Source organism: Pleurodeles waltl, unplaced genomic scaffold, assembly GCF_031143425.1.
Source record: "Pleurodeles waltl isolate 20211129_DDA unplaced genomic scaffold, aPleWal1.hap1.20221129 scaffold_91, whole genome shotgun sequence".
In the NCBI taxonomy this organism is placed as follows: Eukaryota; Metazoa; Chordata; class Amphibia; order Caudata; family Salamandridae; genus Pleurodeles; species Pleurodeles waltl.
In genome coordinates, this window is record NW_027150403.1 from 613402 (window position 1) to 625863 (window position 12462).

General features: G+C 48.5%; 6 non-coding genes across 6 annotated transcripts; all 6 read left to right on the forward strand.

The window, feature by feature from the left end:
* The first annotated feature begins 4646 nt into the window (after positions 1-4646).
* Positions 4647-4718, forward strand: TRNAP-AGG (transfer RNA proline (anticodon AGG)). Its single transcript has one exon. It is a non-coding gene; the product is annotated as a tRNA-Pro (tRNA).
* A 769-nt stretch (positions 4719-5487) lies between these two features.
* TRNAL-CAA (transfer RNA leucine (anticodon CAA)) lies at positions 5488-5599 on the forward strand. Its single transcript has 2 exons — positions 5488-5525; positions 5554-5599. It is a non-coding gene; the product is annotated as a tRNA-Leu (tRNA).
* Positions 5600-8205: 2606 nt separating this feature from the next.
* TRNAP-AGG (transfer RNA proline (anticodon AGG)) lies at positions 8206-8277 on the forward strand. The gene has a single exon. It is a non-coding gene; the product is annotated as a tRNA-Pro (tRNA).
* A 388-nt stretch (positions 8278-8665) lies between these two features.
* TRNAV-CAC (transfer RNA valine (anticodon CAC)) lies at positions 8666-8738 on the forward strand. Its single transcript has one exon. It is a non-coding gene; the product is annotated as a tRNA-Val (tRNA).
* A 3039-nt stretch (positions 8739-11777) lies between these two features.
* Positions 11778-11849, forward strand: TRNAP-AGG (transfer RNA proline (anticodon AGG)). The gene has a single exon. It is a non-coding gene; the product is annotated as a tRNA-Pro (tRNA).
* Positions 11850-12237: 388 nt separating this feature from the next.
* TRNAV-CAC (transfer RNA valine (anticodon CAC)) lies at positions 12238-12310 on the forward strand. Its single transcript has one exon. It is a non-coding gene; the product is annotated as a tRNA-Val (tRNA).
* Positions 12311-12462: the final 152 nt, after the last annotated feature.

Below are 12462 nucleotides of genomic sequence, written 5' to 3' on the forward strand. Positions count from 1 at the left end.
ACCTGACAGGCAAGCTGAGATAAAAGAGACTGTGTCTATCCCTCACCATCGTGAGGTACTACGCTCCTGGGGCATCTGTCACAGCTCACCAAGAGGAGTTACGGCAGTCAGTTGCTCACTGTTTGACCTTTGCAATGAAGCCTGAGCCTACAGCATTCAAGCCAGCCAAGGAAGGAAGGTACGAGAGCGAAAATAGCTTTCCCGCCCTCACCAAGAACACACACCTTGAGCAAATAAAGTGCCAGACTTACAAGGCCCTATCGCCACCGGAGCATCACTTTTAGTGACGCCCCGGTGGCACTATGCACTGCACGGTATTTACAAGATGGCGTTCAGCCACTTTTTGTGGCTTAACACCACCTTGTAAATACGGCCCCTTAGCACGCAGCGCGTTCCCTGGAAGGGGCGTGCAATGGGTGTTGTTGGGAGTGTGCCACAGCAACACCATAGCATTTTGATGCTGCTCCAGATTTAGGAGTTGGCGTAAATCTGCGTCAGCGTCAAAATCCAACGCCATCCCAGGGGTGTTGTTAGAGTGGCGCACTGAGGAGAAATGTTTTCATTTCTCCTTGTTTTTGCTCTTTCTATGTGTGATGCATTCTGCAGCACACATTGAAGTAAGAGCAAATCACCATTGAATTTTTTTTTTTTGGGCAGGAAGGTGTCCCTTCCTGTACAAAAACAATTTCCCCCTCAACGCAGTCATCCTTGTACCATGGTGCAAGAACGGCTGCATTGGCGCTCAGCAGCTAATTTAGAGCTGGCGCAGGGGGAAGCACAGGGGTGCGCTGTATTCTACTAAATACGGCGCTTCCCTGCATTTTGAAAATGAGGGCGCGTGGGGCTTGCAAATTTGGCACAGTGTCGCGCTTAGTCATTTTCTTGTAAATCTGGGCCAAAATGTCTAAAGGATAGAGGCTTTTTATGTCATGTTCGATGAAGACCATGCAAATGACTCTAGTCGTACTGCAGAAGAGAGCACCATGTGCAGTTTCTTGCTTTGGGATGTAGTCTCCCACTCTCTGTCACCAAACCTCCGAGCAGGGTCGGAGCCGTTGCATTTCTGTGCCCAGGCTCGTTGGTCTAGGGGTATAATTCTTGCTTAGGGTGCGAGAGGTCCCGGGTTCAAATCCCGGACGAGCCCATTTTAGCGGAAAACAATCAAATCCTGCTCAAAATACACAACCCCTCAACATTTCTCATTCCACTCGAAGCATTGTTGCGCAAAACATATTTTTTGCCTCAGGCGAAAAATGGATTACAATGCCTTGGCTTCCTTCCTGCTTGCTCTCAGTGCGCCCTGTGTGATGATTTCACAGGCTCTCGTTCCTGGCATTTAGGCATCAGATATTTGTCTGTCTCTGCGCGCAGCTGTGGGATTTTTCAGGACGTCTGAGTGTATGCATGCTGGCTGACACCGCTGCAATTTTCACACTTACCCCTCGCATTCCGAGCAACTGCTGATAAAGTATAGAGGAAATCGTGCAAACATATGAGGGGAACTGTGCTCCTTCAGTCAAACCAGCAAGCTTGTTTCTGTAGTGTAGTGGTTATCACGTTCACCTCACACGTGAAAGGTCCCCGTTTCGAGACCGGGCAGAAACACTTGGAAGCAGCAGCTTTTGTGTTTGCTCCCTAAAACCTTAGTCTCTCTCAATGCACACTTAGACAGAAATGACCTTTAAAAACTTGTGACCTGTGTAAAACGTGCTTTACTATTGCAGGACGCTAAAAAGTTATCTGCATCCCTCGGTGGTCGTGCATGTGCATTGTTTCTTGTTCTGTTTTTTTTCTTTTTTTCTTGGCCATGTTATATTGTGGGGCCTTTAAAGCTGTGACTTTGATAGGAACATTGCAAGCGGCAAAATCAACAAGTGCAGACTGAAGAGTCCGACCTGCACACTCTTTTGGCTGTCAGGATGGCCGAGTGGTCTAAGGCCCCAGACTCAAGAGAGCTTGATCTTCAGTGAAGCTGAGCCTTCTGGTCTCTTCATGGAGACGTGGGTTCAAATCCCACTTCTGACAGGTGTATTTTCTTCCCTTAAATCTTGCTCTGCTTGCAGAGCCAGCTCCTCACACCACTATCTTTGGAAGCTGCTGTGGTATGTGAGGAGAAATCCACCAACCCATCGGCTGGGCCCTCAATCAAAATTCTGTGTATTACTGGAAGGGGCGTCTCAGGCACACCTTCTGTTAGAGCTGCACTTTATGACAGTAACTACCATGCTAGTTTCTACTTAAGCAGTTGATTCTATCGTTTTAAGTGAGGCTCTCCTGCCACCTTTTGGGCAAAGAAGACACTGCCCCTGCAACAACACAGGCAGACAAGCTCAAACTAGGTTTCTTGATTAGGTGGGCGGAGCATATTGGCAATGGTGCCTCCTCGTGACTTGCAATTTACATGAAGAAGACAGAGAGGCAGCTGGGAGTAGGCAGTACCCATGAACCCCTGAACACTGTCTTGCGACTAGCACACAATTCTGAAATGAGGCGGGGGAAAGGAGGTGATTTCCCCATCAAGGGCCATTCCGGGAAATCAGCCACCCTGCGTCTCCCAGGAGAGTGTTTCAGGCCTATGAGCCACTAATATAAATCTTGCCTGATCGAGAGCTGATCGAGCAAGTGTGCTTGAATCCAAGAGGCATGCTCCTCTGGCTCAAGAGCTAGCAGGTCCTTCAGTGCTTCTGGTTGGGAAGTCTAAGGTGCAAGGGTCCATGACTTGCAGCGGGTTACAACTACCAGAAAGGGTCTGCTTTTCACATCAGTGCCCTAGTTTAGCTCACTGGCACAGTGCATTTTGACTACCTCTTGCCTTGCTAGAGACAAACAAGAAATCCTTGACAGAAAACATCAATTGCTATGGCACGCTTAGAGAGAGAGAGCCTCCAAATGGCCCTGCTTTTCGGAAAGACGCTTCAGAAGATGTTTCAAATGGCTATGCAGCGGCAGTCTAGTTGGTATAGGGGTATGATTCTCGCTTCGGGTGTGAGAGGACCTCGGTTCAAATCCCAGACAAACCCCTACCTTTATAGGTTCAGTCTGTGTTTTAAACAGGAGTATTTCTGCTTTTCACTCTTGTAAGATGTCATGTTGCAATGCAATACATGCTTTATACTGGCGTCGAGACGGTTCAGCATCATGAAGGTATGCGAGATTTCTTTGCAACTGCTTTTCTGTGCTGGAGCAGCAGTGCTCGTAGGAACATTAAATGCACAGTGCTTCTCCATGGTAATTTCGGGTCCAGTTCTGAAATCACCTCTTGGAATGAAAGTGATCCCAGTTCCTTTCTTCCAAGGGAAGAGATCGTGTTCCGGAAGGCTCAGCTTTGAGCGTCATGAACATTGGCCTTCATCCTTGCATCCCAGTCCAATGCATAGCCACATAAAGCAAGCAGGTGTGTCTGTTTCCATAGTGTGGTGGTTCCAGTACAATGCATAGCCACATGAAGCAAGCCGGCAAGTGTGTCTGTTTGTGTAGTGTAGTGGTTATCATGCGCACCTCACATGCGAAAGGTCCCTGGTTCGAGTCGCTGGGCTTTTTCACAGTATTTGCATTTCCTGCCTCACCTGACAGGCAAGCTGAGATAAAAGAGACTGTGTCTATCCCTCACCATCGTGAGGTACTACGCTCCTGGGGCATCTGTCACAGCTCACCCAGAGGAGTTGCGCCAGCTTGCGGCAGTCAGTTGCTCACTGTTTGACCTTTGCAATGAAGCCTGAGCCTACAGCATTCAAGCCAGCCAAGGAAGGAAGGTACGAGAGCGAAAATAGCTTTCCTGCCCTCACCAAGAACACACACCTTGAGCAAATAAAGTGCCAGACTTACAAGGCCCTATCGCCACCGGAGCATCACTTTTAGTGACGCCCCGGTGGCACTATGCACTGCGCGGTATTTACAAGATGGCGTTCAGCCACTTTTTGTGGCTTAACACCACCTTGTAAATACGGCCCCTTAGCACGCAGCGGATTCCCTGGAAGGGGCGTGCAATGGGTGTTGCTGGGAGTGTGCCACAGCAACACCATAGCATTTTGATGCTGCTCCAGATTTAGGAGTTGGCGTAAATCTGCGTGAGCGCCAAAATCCAACGCCATCCCAGGGGTGTCGTTAGAGTGGCGCACTGAGGAGAAATGTTTTCATTTCTCCTTGTTTTTGCTCTTTCTATGTGTGAGGCATTCTGCAGCACACATAGAAGTAAGAGCAAACCACCATTGAAGATTTTTTTTTTGGGCAGGAAGGTGTCCCTTCTTGCACAAAAACAATTTCCCCCCTCAACGCAGTCATCCTTGTACCATGGTGCAAGAACGGCTGCGTTGGCGCTCAGCAGCAAATTTAGAGCTGGCGCAGGGGGAAGCACAGGGGTGCGCTGTATTCTACTAAATACGGCGCTTCCCTGCATTTTGAAAATGACGGTGCGTGGTGTTTGCAAATTTGGCACAGCGTCGCGCTCAGTCATTTTCTTGTAAATCTGGGCCAAAATGTCTAAAGGATAGAGGCTTTTTATGTCATGTTCGATGAAGACCATGCAAATGACTCTAGTCGTACTGCAGTGACAGCACCATGTGCAGTTTCTTGCTTTGGGATGTAGTCTCCCACTCTCTGTCACCAACCCTCCGAGCAGGGTCGGAGCCGTTGCGTTTCTGTTCCCAGGCTCGTTGGTCTAGGGGTATGATTCTCGCTTAGGGTGCGAGAGGTCCCGGGTTCAAATCCCGGACGAGCCCATTTTAGCGGTAAACAATCAAATCCTGCTCAAAATACACAACCCCTCAACATTTCTCATTCCACTCGAAGCATTGTTGCGCAAAACATATTTTTTGCCTCATGCGAAAAATGGATTACAATGCCTTGGCTTCCTTCCTGCTTGCTCTCAGTGCGCCCTGTGTGATGATTTCACAGGCTCTCGTTCCTGGCATTTAGGCATCAGATATTTGTCTGTCTCTGCCCGCAGCTGTGGGATTTTTCAGGACGTCTGAGTGTATGCATGGTGGCTGACACCGCTGCAATTTTCACTCTTACCCCTCGCATTCCGAGCAACTGCTGATTAAGTATAGAGGAAATCGTACAAACATATGAGGGGAACTGTGCTCCTTCAGGCAAGCCAGCAAGCTTGTTTCTGTAGTGTAGTGGTTATCATGTTCGCCTCACACGAGAAAGGTCCCCGGATCGAGACCGGGCAGAAACACTTGGCAGCAGCAGCTTTTGTGTTTGCTCCCTAAAACCTCAGTCTCTCTCAATGCACACTTAGACAGAAATGACCTTTAAAAACTTGTGACCTGTGTAAAACGTGCTTTACTATTGCAGGACGCTAAAAAGTTATCTGCATCCCTCGGTGGTCGTGCATGTGCACTGTTTCTAGTTCTGTTTTTTTTTTTTTTTTCTTGGCCATGTTATATTGTGGGGCCTTTAAAGCTGTGACTTTGATAGGAACATTGCAAGCGGCAGCATCAACAAGTGCAGACTGAAGAGTCCGACCTGCACACTGTTTTGGCTGTCAGGATGGCCGAGTGGTCTAAGGCGCCAGACTCAAGAGAGCTTGATCTTCAGTGAAGCTGAGCCTTCTGGTCTCTTCATGGAGGCGTGGGTTCAAATCCCACTTCTGACAGGTGTATTTTCTTCCCTTAAATCTTGCTCTGCTTGCAGAGCCAGCTCCTCACACCACTATCTTCGGAAGCTGCTGTGGCATGTGAGGAGAAATCCACCAACCCATCGGCTGGGACCTCAATCAAAATTCCGTGTATTACTGGAAGGGGCGTCTCAGGCACACCTTCTGTTAGAGCTGCACTTTATGACAGTAACTACCATGCTGGTTTCTACTTAAGCAGTTGATTCTATCGTTTGAAGTGAGGCTCTCCTGCCACCTTTTGGGCAAAGAACACTGCCCCTGCAACAACACAGGCAGACAAGCTCAAACTGGGTTTCTTGGTTAGGTGGGCGGAGCATATTGGCAATGGTGCCTCCTCGTGACTTGCAATTTACATGAAGAAGACAGAGAGGCAGCTGGGAGTAGGCAGTACCCATGAACCCCTGAACACTGTCTTGCGACTAGCACACAATTCTGAAATGAGGCGGGGGAAAGGAGGTGATTTCCCCATCAAGGGCCATTCCGGGAAATCAGCCACCCTGCGTCTCCCAGGTGAGTGTTTCAGGCCTATGAGCCACTAATATAAATCTCGCCTGATCGAGCAAGTGTGCTTGAATCCAAGAGGCATGCTCCTCTGGCTCAAGAGCTAGCAGGCCCTTCAGTGCTTCTGGTTTTGAAGTCTAAGGTGGAAGGGTCCATGACTTGCAGCGGGTTACAACTACCAGAAAGGGTCTGCTTTTCACATCAGTGCCCTAGTTCAGCTCACTGGCACAGGGCATTTTGACTACCTCTTGCCTTGCAAGAGACAAACAAAAAATCCTTGACAGAAAACATCAATTGCTATGGCACGCTTAGAGAGAGAGAGCCTCCAAATGGCCCTGCTTTTCTGAAAGACGCTTCAGAAGATGTTTCAAATGACTATGCAGCGGCAGTCTAGTTGGTATAGGGGTATGATTCTCGCTTCGGGTGTGAGAGGACCTTGGTTCAAATCCCAGACAAAGCCCTACCTTTATAGGTTCAGTCTGTGTTTTAAACAGGAGTATTTCTGCTTTTCACTCTTGTAAGATGTCATGTTGCAATGCAATACAATCTTTATACTGGCGTCTAGACGATTCAGCATCATGAAGGTATGCGAGATTTCTTTGCAACTGCTTTTCTCTGCTGGAGCAGCAGTGCTCGTAGGAACATTAAATGCACAGTGCTTCTCCATAGTAATTTCGGGTCCAGTTCTGAAATCACCTCTTGGAATGAAAGTGATCCCAGTTCCTTTCTTCCAAGGGAAGAGATCGTGTTCCAGAAGGCTCAGCTTTGAGCGTCATGAACATTGGCCCTCATCCTTGCATCCCAGTCCAATGCATAGCCACATAAAGCAAGCAGGTGTGTCTGTTTCCATAGTGTGGTGGTTCCAGTACAATGCATAGCCACATGAAGCAAGCCGGCAAGTGTGTCTGTTTGTGTAGTGTAGTGGTTATTATGCGCACCTCACATGCGAAAGGTCCCTGGTTCGAGTCGCTGGGCTTTTTCACAGTATTTGCATTTCCTGCCTCACCTGACAGGCAAGCTGAGATAAAAGAGACTGTCTATCCCTCACCATCGTGAGGTACTACGCTCCTGGGGCATCTGTCACAGCTCACCAAGAGGAGTTGCGCCAGCTTACGGCAGACAGTTGCTCACTGTTTGACCTTTGCAATGAAGCCTGAGCCTACAGCATTCAAGCCAGCCATGGAAGGAAGGTACGAGAGCGAAAATAGCTTTCCTGCCCTCACGAAGAACACACACCTTGAGCAAATAAAGTGCCAGACTTACAAGGCCCTATCTCCACCGGAGCATCACTTTTAGTGACGCCGCGGTGGCACTATGCACTGCGCGGTATTTACAAGATGGCGTTCAGCCACTTTTTGTGGCTTAACACCACCTTGTAAATACGGCCCCTTAGCACGCAGCGCGTTCCCTGGAAGGGGCGTGCAATGGGTGTTGTTGGGAGTGTGCCACAGCAACACCATAGCATTTTGATGCTGCTCCAGATTTAGGAGTTGGCGTAAATCTGCGTCAGCGCCAAAATCCAACGCCATCCCAGGGGTGTCGTTAGAGTGGCTCACTGAGGAGAAATGTTTTCATTTCTCCTTGTTTTTGCTCTTTCTATGTGTGATGCATTCTGCAGCACACATAGAAGTAAGAGCAAATCACCATTGAAGATTTTTTTTTGGGGCAGGAAGGTGTCCCTTCCTGCGCAAAAACAATTTCCCCCTCAACGCAGTCATCATTGTACCATGGTGCAAGAACGGCTGCATTGGCGCTCAGCAGCTAATTTAGAGCTGGCGCAGGGGGAAGCACAGGGGTGCGCTGTATTCTACTAAATACGGCGCTTCCCTGCATTTTGAAAATGACGGCGCGTGGGGCTTGCAAATTTGGCACAGCGTCGCGCTTAGTCATTTTCTTGTAAATCTGGGCCAAAATGTCTAAAGGATAGAGGCTTTTTATGTCATGTTCGATGAAGACCATGCAAATGACTCTAGTCGTACTGCAGAAGAGAGCACCATGTGCAGTTTCTTGCTTTGGGATGTAGTCTCCCACTCCCTGTCACCAAACCTCCGAGCAGGGTCGGAGCCGTTGCATATCTGTGCCCAGGCTCGTTGGTCTAGGGGTATGATTCTCGCTTAGGGTGCGAGAGGTCCCGGGTTCAAATCCCGGATGAGCCCATTTTAGCGGAAAACAATCAAATCCTGCTCAAAATACACAACCCCTCAACATTTCTCATTCCACTCGAAGCATTGTTGCGCAAAACATATTTTTTGCCTCAGGCGAAAAATGGATTACAATGCCTTGGCTTCCTTCCTGCTTGCTCTCAGTGCGCCCTGTGTGATGATTTCACAGGCTCTCTTTCCTGGCATTTAGGCATCAGATATTTGTCTGTCTCTGCCCGCAGCTGTGGGATTTTTCAGGACGTCTGAGTGTATGCATGCTGGCTGACACCGCTGCAATTTTCACACTTACCCCTCGCATTCCGAGCAACTGCTGATAAAGTATAGAGGAAATCGTGCAAACATATGAGGGGAACTGTGCTCCTTCAGTCAAACCAGCAAGCTTGTTTCTGTAGTGTAGTGGTTATCATGTTCGCCTCACACGCGAAAAGTCCCCGGTTCGAGACCGGGCAGAAACACTTGGAAGCAGCAGCTTTTGTGTTTGCTCCCTAAAACCTCAGTCTCTCTCAAAGCACACTTAGACAGAAATGACCTTTAAAAACTTGTGACCTGTGTAAAACGTGCTTTACTATTGCAGGACGCTAAAAAGTTATCTGCATCCCTCGGTGGTCGTGCATGTGCATTGTTTCTTGTTCTGTTTTTTTTTTTTTTCTTGGCCATGTTATATTGTGGGGCCTTTAAAGCTGTGACTTTGATAGGAACATTGCAAGCGGCAAAATCAACAAGTGCAGACTGAAGAGTCAGACCTGCACACTGTTTCGGCTGTCAGGATGGCCGAGTGGTCTAAGGCACCAGACTCAAGAGAGCTTGATCTTCAGTGAAGCTGAGCCTTCTGGTCTCTTCATGGAGGCGTGGGTTCAAATCCCACTTCTGACAGACGTATTTTCTTCCCTTAAATCTTGCTCTGCTTGCAGAGCCAGCTCCTCACACCACTATCTTTGGAAGCTGCTGTGGCATGTGAGGAGAAATCCACCAACCCATCGGCTGGGCCCTCAATCAAAATTCTGTGTATTACTGGAAGGGGCGTCTCAGGCACACCTTCTGTTAGAGCTGCACTTTATGACAGTAACTACCATGCTGGTTTCTACTTAAGCAGTTTATTCTATCGTTTGAAGTGAGGCTCTCCTGCCACCTTTTGGGCAAAGAAGACACTGCCCCTGCAACAACACAGGCAGACAAGCTCAAACTAGGTTTCTTGGTTAGGTGGCCGGAGCATATTGGCAATGGTGCCTCCTCGTGACTTGCAATTTACATGAAGAAGACAGAGAGGCAGCTGGGAGTAGGCAGTACCCATGAACCCCTGAACACTGTCTTGCGACTAGCACACAATTCTGAAATGAGGCGGGGGAAAGGAGGTGATTTCCCCATCAAGGGCCATTCCGGGAAATCAGCCACCCTGCGTCTCCCAGGTGAGTGTTTCAGGCCTATGAGCCACTAATATAAATCTCGCCTGATCAAGCCTGATCGAGCGCTGATCGAGCAAGTGTGCTTGAATCCAAGAGGCATGCTCCTCTGGCTCAAGAGCTAGCAGGCCCTTCAGTGCTTCTGGTTGGGAAGTCTAAGGTGCAAGGGTCCATGACTTGCAGCGGGTTACAACTACCAGAAAGTGTCTGATTTTCACATCAGTGCCCTAGTTCAGCTCACTGGCACAGGGCATTTTGACTACCTCTTGCCTTGCTAGAGACAAACAAAAAATCCTTGACAGAAAACATCAATTGCTATGGCACGCTTAGAGAGAGAGAGCCTCCAAATGGCCCTGCTTTTCGGAAAGACGCTTCAGAAGATGTTTCAAATGACTATGCAGCGGCAGTCTAGTTGGTATAGGGGTATGATTCTCGCTTCGGGTGTGAGAGGACCTTGGTTCAAATCCCAGACAAACCCCTACCTTTATAGGTTCAGTCTGTGTTTAAAACAGGAGTATTTCTGCTTTTCACTCTTGTAAGATTTCATGTTGCAATGCAATACATGCTTTATACTGGCGTCGAGACGGTTCAGCATCATGAAGGTATGCGAGATTTCTTTGCAACTGCTTTTCTGTGCTGGAGCAGCAGTGCTCGTAGGAACATTAAATGCACAGTGCTTCTCCATGGTAATTTCGGGTCCAGTTCTGAAATCACCTCTTGGAATGAAAGTGATCCCAGTTCCTTTCTTCCAAGGGAAGAGATCGTGTTCCGGAAAGCTCAGCTTTGAGCGTCATGAACATTGGCCCTCATCCTTGCATCCCAGTCCAATGCATAGCCACATAAAGCAAGCAGGTGTGTCTGTTTCCATAGTGTGGTGGTTCCAGTACAATGCATAGCCACATGAAGCAAGCCGGCAAGTGTGTCTGTTTGTGTAGTGTAGTGGTTATCATGCGCACCTCACATGCGAAAGGTCACTGGTTCGAGTCGCTGGGCTTTTTCACAGTATTTGCATTTCCTGCCTCACCTGACAGGCAAGCTGAGATAAAAGAGACTGTGTCTATCCCTCACCATCGTGAGGTACTACGCTCCTGGGGCATCTGTCACAGCTCACCAAGAGGAGTTGCGGCAGTCAGTTGCTCACTGTTTGACCTTTGCAATGAAGCCTGAGCCTACAGCATTCAAGCCAGCCAAGGAAGGAAGGTACGAGAGCGAAAATAGCTTTCCTGCCCTCACCAAGAACACACACCTTGAGCAAATAAAGTGCCAGACTTACAAGGCCCTATCGCCACCGGAGCATCACTTTTAGTGATGCCCCGGTGGCACTATGCACTGCGCAGTATTTACAAGATGGCGTTCAGCCACTTTTTGTGGCTTAACACCACCTTGTAAATACGGCCCCTTAGCACGCAGCGCGTTCCCTGGAAGGGGCGTGCAATGGGTGTTGTTGGGAGTGTGCCACAGCAACACCATAGCATTTTTATGCTGCTCCAGATTTAGGAGTTGGCGTAAATCTGCGTCAGCGCCAAAATCCAACGGCATCCCAGGGGTGTCGTTAGAGTGGCGCACTGAGAAGAAATGTTTTCATTTCTCCTGGTTTTTGCTCTTTCTATGTGTGATGCATTCTGCAGCACACATAGAAGTAAGAGCAAATCACCATTGAAGATTTTTTTTTGGGGCAGGAAGGTGTCCCTTCCTGCACAAAAACAATTTCCCCCTCAACGCAGTCATCCTTGTACCATGGTGCAAGAACGGCTGCATTGGCGCTCAGCAGCTAATTTAGAGCTGGCGAAGGGGGAAGCACAGTGGTGCGCTGTATTCTACTAAATACGACGCTTCCCTGCATTTTGAAAATGACGGCGCGTGGGGCTTGCAAATTTGGCACAGCGTCGCGCTTAGTCATTTTCTTGTAAATCTGGGCCAAAATGTCTAAAGGATAGAGGCTTTTTATGTCATGTTCGATGAAGACCATGCAAATGACTCTAGTCGTACTGCAGAAGAGAGCACCATGTGCAGTTTCTTGCTTTGGGATGTAGTCTCCCACTCTCTGTCACCAAACCTCCGAGCAGGGTCGGAGCCGTTGCATTTCTGTGCCCAGGCTCGTTGGTCTAGGGGTATTATTCTTGCTTAGGGTGCAAGAGGTCCCGGGTTCAAATCCCGGACGAGCCCATTTTAGCGGAAAACAATCAAATCCTGCTCAAAATACACAACCCCTCAACATTTCTCATTCCACTAGAAGCATTGTTGCGCAAAACATATTTTTTGCCTCAGACGAAAAATGGATTATAATGCCTTGGCTTCCTTCCTGCTTGCTCTCAGTGCGCCCTGTGTGATGATTTCACAGGCTCTCTTTCCTGGCATTTAGGCATCAGATATTTGTCTGTCTCTGCCCGCAGCTGTGGGATTTTTCAGGACGTCTGAGTGTATGCATGCTGGCTGACACCGCTGCAATTTTCACACTTACCCCTCGCATTCCGAGCAACTGCTGATAAAGTATAGAGGAAATCGTGCAAACATATGAGGGGAACTGTGCTCCTTCAGTCAAACCAGCAAGCTTGTTTCTGTAGTGTAGTGGTTATCATGTTCGCCTCACACGCGAAAAGTCCCCGGTTCGAGACCGGGCAGAAACACTTGGAAGCAGCAGCTTTTGTGTTTGCTCCCTAAAACCTCAGTCTCTCTCAAAGCACACTTAGACAGAAATGACCTTTAAAAACTTGTGACCTGTGTAAAACGTGCTTTACTATTGCAGGACGCTAAAAAGTTATCTGCATCCCTCGGTGGT